The sequence below is a fragment of the Octodon degus genome, unplaced genomic scaffold, assembly GCF_000260255.1.
Source record: "Octodon degus isolate 3935 unplaced genomic scaffold, OctDeg1.0 scaffold00058, whole genome shotgun sequence".
In the NCBI taxonomy this organism is placed as follows: Eukaryota; Metazoa; Chordata; class Mammalia; order Rodentia; family Octodontidae; genus Octodon; species Octodon degus.
Window position 1 is genome coordinate 5,302,838 of NW_004524634.1, and position 9,496 is coordinate 5,312,333.

Here is a 9,496-nt window from a genome sequence, read left to right on the forward strand (position 1 = left end):
TTTTTGTGTGTGTGTGTGTGGTACCAGGAATCAAACACAGGACCTTGCACTTGCCAGGCAGGTGCTTATACCACTGAGCTATGTCCCTAGCACTGAGTTTTACTATATTGAACAATGAATGATTAATAGAAAAAAAATCATACAAATTAAGTATTGAATTTTTAATATTCATTGAACATCGACTTGTTTTTGACATACAAAGTCTAGAAAATCTCATATGAGCTACCGTGAAAATACTATGACCAATCTACAGCAAAAACTTTATTTCTGGGACTGGGGAGAGAGCTTGGCAGTCTAAGCTCCTGCCTGACATGCGCAAGGGCCCAGGTTCAATCCCTGATACCGCATGGCATACTGGCCCCACACTGAGCCAGCCACTGAAACCCTGTGGTGGCACACACCTATAATCCCGGTGCTTGGGAGGCTGAAACAGGAGGATCACTACAAGTCTGGGCTGCATAGTGAGACCCTGTGCCAAATCAATAAATAAAAGATTTGAAAAAATCTTTACCTCAATAATCACACCCAAGGCAGTCTGCATGCCTGACAACACGTTCCATACATGCACTGCTTACACTGACAGTACATCTTTTGCTTTCCTGGCCTTTATATAGAACAATCTTGACATCTCAGTGGTCTTGCTGTTTTATTGGGAGGGTCACATTATATTGTATAGTGTTTATTTAACAGGAACACAAAATATCAATGAAATAAAGTATTACTTTTTTTTAATGTATTTGGTTGTTACAGGATCTCACTTTACAGCTCAGACTCATAATGATCCTCTTGTTTCCAGCCTCCCCAGTGCTAGGATTACAGGTATATGTGCCACCACACCCCCAGACTCTAGCTGGCTCAGCCCTCCCTGGGGGCGGGGCTGGTGTGGCATGTGGTGCCAGGGATGGAACCTCGGTCCCTGAGCTTGCCTGACTAAGCTTGCCTAAGCAGGCGCTTTAGTGTACTGAGCAATCTCGCCGGCCCCATAAATTCTTAATATGTGTTGTACATTTAGAACAGACGTTAGCATTTTCACATCAGCTGTGTACTTCCTCACAAAACCTAAAAGATAACATCAGAAATAAATTCCTATGTGGACTACAATGAAAATACCAGTAGACCTCTACCACAAAAATAGGCTTTGCTTCAACTGTCACACCCAAGGCAGTCTTCTCACATGACAACTGCATGTTGTCTCACACTGACAGTTCATGTGCTTAATTTCTCTTTCCAACGTGGCAGTCTTGTCACCTCTCTTCTTTTCCTGCTTTGTCAGGAGCATCCTACTATATTGTACAACATGCGCTTAGCAGGGAAATAAAATGTCAAAAAAATAGTATCAAATATGTAATGAGTATTTAGAATAGACATCAACATTTTCACATCAACTGTTTACTTGTTTACAAAACCTAAAAGATGATGTTAAAAATAAAGACCTGTGTGAACTACAATTTAATAACAGACAGAAGTCTATCACAGAAATAAGCTTTGCTTCAACTGTCATACCCAAGGCAATCTTCACACATGCCAACTGTATTTCCATACACAAGTAGCACTTACAATGATAATCTATATGTTTCGTTTACCTGTACTTTCTTGTATGGCACTGTTGACATCTTTTTTGTTTTCCTGTTGTCCTACTAGGTCTTTGAGATGCTATGCCTGCCTATTCACCTGTCGGCATATAATGTGCTCCACAATTATTTTGCATAGTTCCCTTGGTAGAAACATCTCATTTTTCTTCTGCTGTAAATGAATTCTTTTGAGCTCCAGTCCCAATCCCCTAAGAAAGTGTCTCAGATATTTTTCACTCAGTGTTATTTTCTTTGTAAACTACCAAACTATGCCACACATGTTTAGGATCAAGTAAAGCACAATCTTTGGCCAATGCTTTGTGTTTCAAGTGACATCATAGCTGCTGCATGATTCATCAACATCTACTCCACGTTTCGTCTTATTGTTGAAAGTTTCCATCTCAGGCTTCTGTTTTGTCAAGGTTTTCCTGTCAGTATTTCCATCATGGTGAAATGCTGACATCAGAAGTATCAGTTTGATTTTCTTTGTCCTATATGAGGCCCTTTTTATATCTTTCTGAAATCCGAAGATTGTACTGTACAATTCTCTGTTTTGAAACTGAAACATTTCATTTGGAATTTCTGCTTTGTTCCTGTGTAAAGTCCATGTGCTGGTCAACTTGTACTCTGTTAGCAAATGTCACATCAATTGGAAATCAGTAAGCCAGCTGTCAAATGTCACATTCTGATTAGGTTGGGAGATGGAAGCGACAAGTCTGTTCACAACATCGTTCAGGTTATTACTTTACAAATAAGGACCTGGTGGCTGACTTCCAGGATAAATGTCTAAACTGAAGGCATAATATGTCTTCGTATCTACAAGGGCATATATTTTTTATGCCATATTTCTGTACGTCTTCCACATTCCTGTGATCATCATGAGAAATCTGTGCTAAAGACAGCAGACCTGCTTTCAGTTCAGCTAGTGAAGTGTCAAAATAAATACTCTTTTATAATATGGCTGTTGGTGCATATGGAATGTTTGATTTGCATTTCAGCCTTGTCTATTTCACAGCATCCTGTAGCATTTTGTCAGTTACAATTTGCAACACTGAAAGGCAGTGCTAGTATTTTGTTCAATACCTTTCTCTCCTACCAAGATCATCACTATGTTTTTAGAAGTGTTTTTTTGTTTGTTTTTGGCTGGCTCAGGAGGCCTTCAGGGCAGGTCTGGTAAGGCTTGAGGATCTGGGGATCGAACCACAGCATCCTGATTGCTTTGTTTAAGCAGTCACTTAAACAACTGAGCTATCACTTAAACAACACAAGCCCCTTATGTCCTCAGTACTAGTATTAACATCAGATCATTTTATTTGGCTGTGTGGCCATTTTGCAATATTTTGACTAACCAAATATGTAGTCACATTGCTGTTTTCCTCCTCATTTGAATCAAGGAGGTTTGTACTCCCTCTGTCTGTAGCAGTCGGTTGTTGCTCCATTTCACTGTCACAGGAACTTTGGCTCACATGGCCAATGTCAAAATCATCAGCAGCACACACCCACAGTACTCTTCTGTAAGGAAAGCGTGTATAATGGATCGTCTTCATCATCCATGCATGAGTAATCTGATGAGTCACTTTTGACCTCCAAAATGTGCAAATCTGGCTTTTCATGTGCCATTGTACTGAATTAGGCTACTTCTACCAGAAAAAAAAAATCAAAAGAAAACTTTTTGGCTTTTTTATCAAATCCTGAAATGGTGTGGGTCTATTGGAACCTCTGTGATGCTTGGGTAAATACACCCAAAACCAGTTAGTTGGAGCATAAAAGTAGGTCCAAATCTCCCTTTGAAAGTTTTACACCTATGCACACTTTTTACTCTTCATCATATGAAGTGGGTAAACTCACAGACTGCTTCCTGCGTCCCTCAGGCAAAGATGCTAAGACACACCATCAGCTACTATAAGGCTACAGTATAATTTTACAGTAGAAAGAAAAGGGATGGGTCCACTGAACCCAGGCTTAGGTCTCTAGGGTAATTAATGAGGTTAGAGACTTAATATATTTAAAATTTTTTTTTCATTTTTATTTTTTTGGCTGCCTCAGCCCACCCTGAGGGTGGGGCTGGCGTGGTATGTGGTGCCGGGGATCAAACTGCAGTCCCTGGTGCTTGCCTAAGCAGGCACTTTACACTGATGAGCTATCTTGCCGGCCCCTCTATATCTTCATTGGTTGTTGCTCTTTTTTTTTTTTTTTAATGAATGTTCAACTTCTGGACCTGTTTTATTTTATGAGAGGGTCTTGCTATATAGTTCAGGCTTGGGCCAGGGAGATAGTTCAGTAGAATAAGTGTTTGCCTGGCAAGCACAAGGTCCTGAGTTCAATCCTCAGCAGCAGAAAATTAAAAAAAAAAAAAAAAAGTTCAGGCTGGCCTTGAACTCACAGCACTCCTGCCTCAGCCTCCCAAGTGCTGGGATCACAGGTATGCACCACTGTATCCAGCTCCTAGACCTTTATTATTTTTATTTTTTTCTTTAGGGTATTTTATTTTTTACATGTTAAGTATAAATATATTTTCTGTTAATTTTTTTGTAATTTTTTTTTAATGTCTTTGGTACAGGGTCTCACTATGCAGCTCAGACTCATAGTAATCCTCCTGTTTTCAGGTTCCCCAATGCTGGGATTACAGGCATGCGCCACCATGCCCAGCCTTGGTGGCTGGCTTAGCACACCCAGGGGCAGGGCCAGCACAGCATGTGGTGCTGGAGATTGAACTCCAGTTCCTGTGCTTGCCTAGGCAGGTGCTTAGTCCACTGAGCTATCTCTCTGGTTCTTGGTTTATAAATATTTTATCTTTTAATTTGTTTTGTCAACATAAAGAATTTGATTTTATGCTCAGAAATATTCTTAGATCCAATAAATACTTCATTTTCTTCCACAGGTCCCTAGAATAAATGCCTGTTTATATAGAAGCAATTTATCTAGTTAAGCTGAATTACATTGTTTCAGATTAAGAAACAATTCATCTCCTACAGATTGGAGTTATTAAAATTATATCATTTTTTTATGGTGAGAGGTCCATCCCATAGATGTTCTACCACTGCGGTACATCCCTGTTCCTTTTTAAATTTTTTATTTTGAGATGAGGTCTCACTAAACTTAGATTGCCCATCGAATCTGTAATTCTCTTGCCTCAGCCTCCTGTGGAGCTTGGATTACAGGTATACACCACCATTATAGGCAAAACTATATTACTGTTATAGTTATACATTCCCTGAATTACCCCATCTATTAAAAGATAATGTAGACAGTGTGTTGATAGTTTCCACCTTTGTAAGGCAAAATGTATTTCAAAGTGAACAACACAGCATAATGTCTCATAAAGACTGTCCCACCCTAACCTAACATTGCCCATCCCCATTTCATCCTAAATTCAAAAACAGGATGACTCTTAGAGAGCTAGGGCTGGGCTTCCTGGCCCCAAGGACACACTTGCATTCAGCTCACTTTACCTGGTCCAATGCCTTGTGGGCAGGCTATAATCCTGAGGTAGGCTGGCCCTGGCATGTAATATTTGGCATATATGTATTTCAAATTATTCATGATTTATCTGACATTCCAATTTAAGGTTTCGTCTTAATGTTGATGCTGGTGTCCAGGTCTCAGGAGTGCCCACAGGGAATGCCAGCATCTTCTGGCATCTGGCATAAAGGAACTTTCCAACTTGCTCCCAAAGAGGACTCTGCTACCAAGAGGCAGCCTCTTCTCTGTGCCTCAGAAACACTTTTGAAAATCCTCACTGAAGCCAGGTATGATGGAACATGCCTGTAATCTCCGCTCGCTGGGAGGCTGAGGCAGGAGGGTCAAAAGTTCAAGCCTGCGCTGGGGCAATAGCTCAGTAGAATAAGCGCTTTCCTGGCAAGCTCAAGGGCAAGGGCCTGAGTTCAATCCCCAGTTCTGGAGAAAAAAAAAAAAAAATCAAGCCTAGCCTGGGTGACTCAGTGACTTAGGGAAACCTTGAAACAAAATTTAAAATAAATAAGTATTAAGGCTTGGAGCTGTAGCTCTGCAGAAAGCCCCTGGGTTCAATCCTCAGTAACAAATAATCCAAAAGCCAAACAAAAACAAAAACTAGTCTTACTTACTCATGCTCATAAAGTAAGCTATTTTTTCATGCATCCTGGGCTTCCTGCACTTTCTCCTTTTCCCACCACCCACCAGTCTCCTGAGTTTGACTGAGAGTCAGCCCGTGTCTGGCTCAGATGCTTTGGCCCCCTGTCTGTATCTGTGTAAGTGGCACATCTGTTGTTTTCTCTCAAACGTCTTTCTGCCTTTGTCTTTTCTGTTTTGCAGATTTTTTTAAAAAAAATTATTTTTTATGTATTTGGTACAGGGTCTCACTATGCAGCTTGGACTCATAGTGATCTTCCTGTTTTCAGTCTCCCCAGAACTGGGATTAGAGGCATGATCTACCATACTTGATCTCAGTGGCCTGCTCAGTGTACTCAGGGAAGGGCCTGGAACAGCATGCAGACCAGAGATTAAACCTGGGTCCCTGAGCTTGCCTAAGCAGGTGCTTAGTCCGCTGAACTATCTCACCGGCCCTGTGTAGATTTTTTTTTTTATTAACTAATAATTAGGTTATCTTCCAGAGCCTCGGATTAAAATTCAAGTTTTATTGTAGTCTGAAACTGTTTGAGTGACAGGTGGGTGTGAGTCACAATGTCACCATTAAGCAGTCCTGTGGAAAGGTAACTACCTAGATTAGCAGATACAGTACAGTGTGAGGCCAGGTATAGCGGCACGGGCCTGTAATCCCAGCTATTTAGGTGGTTGAGGCAGGAGGATTGTGAGTGTAAACCTAGCCTCAGAAATTCAGAAAGACTGTCTTAAAATTTAAAATGGTCTAGGAATGTAGAATGTAGCTCGTTGGTAGAGCCCTTGTCTACTGTGTGCAAGGTCCTTGGTTCAATCCCTAGGACTGCAAGGGAAAATGGAAGGGAGGCTGGAACACAAATTAGTGGTGGAGCACTTAGCATGCACAAGGCCCTGGGTTCAACCTCCCAGCCCACAAAGAAAAGAATACAATGTATTCCCCAGGAACAACTAGAATAACCCTGCAGGTCTGACAACAACGTATCTTCCCAAGAACAACACTAGAATGACATCCTGCAAGATCTGAGCCACCGTTGGTGCCGGCCTTTCTAGGAATGCCCTCCCCAGCTCAGTGGTAAATATTCATATCCTGCCCTCCTCCAAACTGCGCCCTACTCATCTCCCCACCTCTATGTCCCCCCTCCCCATCCTCCTAGTACTGGAGCTTTAACCCAAGGCCTCACACATGCTAGGCAAGCCCTTTTCTTCTGAGCTGCCTTCTTAGCTTTGCCTGGATCCCTTTATTTCTATGCTAACTAGCAGCCCTCTCCCCCCTCCTGAAGCAAAGCTTCTTCACACCGGGTGGTCTAAGATTCACCTGGAGGTCTTGTTGAAGGGCACTTTCTACTCAGTAACCCTGGATCCTGCTGAGACGCTGCATTTGCACAAGCTCTGTGTGGTGCTGGGACTGCAGGTCCGTGGCCCACACTTTGGAGCAACAGAAGTCTGAAACTGTAATTCTTGGCTGGATACACCAGGCTGCAGGAGCCATATCAAGGTGCTTTGAAGGTTCTGGGTGGTTTTTCTGTGCCCAGAAGCTCAGAATCAAAGGTCAGTGTCCATGTCCATGAGAAAGGAGACCACAGAGAGAGGGGAGAAAAAGGAAGGCAGGAGAGAGGGAAGAAAGCAGACAGCCCAAGAGAGGACATCAGTGCAGGCAGGTTGAGGGAGAAACCTGTGCTGGGCAATAAGGAAGGGAGGGGGTGACTGGTAAAGGCCAAGCCCCTTGGGGAGACTGGATCAGCCTCTTCAGTGCAAGGCTCCGTGCTGGGCTCCTGGACACCATTATATCCACTTCTGTGTATCATAAATACATAATGTCCTTGCTGACTATTGTATATGTTTTAACTGTGGTTGTCATGGTTACCTAGTTAAAATACTGTAAGACTATTCGTGAAGCTGGAAGAGGAATCAAGGGATTGGATAGGAATAGGAGTTTGAAACAGTTTGTGCACCTATGGTCCACTAAGATCTGTGGGCCAGGGCCTCAAGGAGATAGCAGTGAAGATAAGACACTGGCAACTATATGAGAGGTGGCTGTTCCTGCTGTGGGCCAAACCTAAAGACCAAAGATCAAATACATGCTGACCTCCCTAAAGGTAAGCATCCAGTGTTGATCATCACCTTGAGGAAGCCAGGGAGAGTCACTAATCCAACTGCTACTGGCTACTGGATAAAGTCCTGTTCTATATTCATTCCCACTTGCTATGTGACTCGCTTCCCCATTTGGTCCTGGATTTAATCAGTTTTACTGGAGCAATGGTGCTTGTAACCTTATTGGTTGACCACAGTTTTGTCCCACCTCATGCCCACCTAAGTGAGTTCCTATATTCGCCACTTTAGACCTGCCTCACCATACGGTTTTACTCCATAAAAATCCCTGGGAATGGTAGCTTCCCCAGAGCAATCTGCTAAGGTCCCCCTTCTGTCCCTTCTTGGACAGAAGCTTTCTTTCCCCCAGTAAATATTCTGCTCTTACCCTTGTTCCTAAAATTCATTCTTTGGTTTTAGAGAACACAAACTCATCCTGGGTACCTTTCAGGTTGGGAGTTTCATTTCCCTATATCATTAGAGTGGAGCAGTCACTCATCCCATCTTTACAAATAGGAAGGAGGCCAGGAGGGGGAACTCAGCTTTAGCCATAGTCACAAACTGGTACACACAGGAGCTGCAGCTGGAACTTGGGCATCTGGAAGAAGCATCTCAGCGATACAGAAAAGGAAGAGATATCATGGGAGGGGTGGGAAGAACAGGACCTCTGGAAGGGGCTCTGAGGACTGGTGTCTTTGAAATGTGAAGATCCTGCAAATGCGGCTTGAAAGAATATGGATGGAGAGCTTACCTATAAAATGGGGCTGATACATTCAAGCTTGCAATGGGCAAGCAGGCACCTGATCAGCAGACGGGACAGGAGTCATGCGGAAATCACAGTAAAGACCAAGATGTGGTTCCTGTCTATCCCCTAGTGGATAGGACAAGCCAGATGCTCCTTCAGTGTGATTGACAAATCTCTGAGCCAATCTCAAGAGATCAGCAAAGGCTTCCTCAAGTAGCACCTGAGTAGTACTTAGTACTAATAGTACTTAGTGCTATGTGCTTAGTACTCCTATGGTAGTACTAAAGTAAAAGCTTTGAGGAAGTGTTCAGTTTGCCTCAACACATGTCCCTGCACAGCAGCCTAGGTCTCTTATCTGACTGCAGGGAAGAGCTCCTCTTCATCCACAGAGGACATGATTGCAATGTAGAAACACATTTTTCTTTTTTCTTTCCTTTTTTTTTTTTTTTTGCAGAACTGGGGATTGCACTCAGGCCCTTGTGCTTGCCAGGGAAGTGCTTATGCCACTGAGCCATCTCCCCAGCTCCTACATTTTTCTTAAGGTAAATAAACCATTGAGATTTGGGGATTGTTTCCTTGCAGCACAATATAACTGACCCTGACACATTTTATCAAGCAAGGTTTGGCAGCACCGAGGGCTTTATCCCTGTTGCGTATTTAACACCCTGAATGATTTAACTTCTTTCCCATCATGACGGATATCCTTACATTCCCCTTGTAAGTCATATAGCCTATTTGATTCAGCCTAAATTCAAAAGATAGTCACAAAACTAGTTATAAGACACGAGGCATTTGCTGAGCTATTTAAAGACACAGTCTAGATATCTTACACATGTCCCATGTGCCCACACATGTCCAAAAGCAAGCCACTAATGAATCTCCCTTTCCCTAAGACAAGATGTCAGGTTCTGCCCTATAATCAGGCCTAGTGAAATTGGTAGGCCAACTTCATGGTCGTGGAGTGTGGGCCTGATTCTGCCATTCAAGAGTGAAT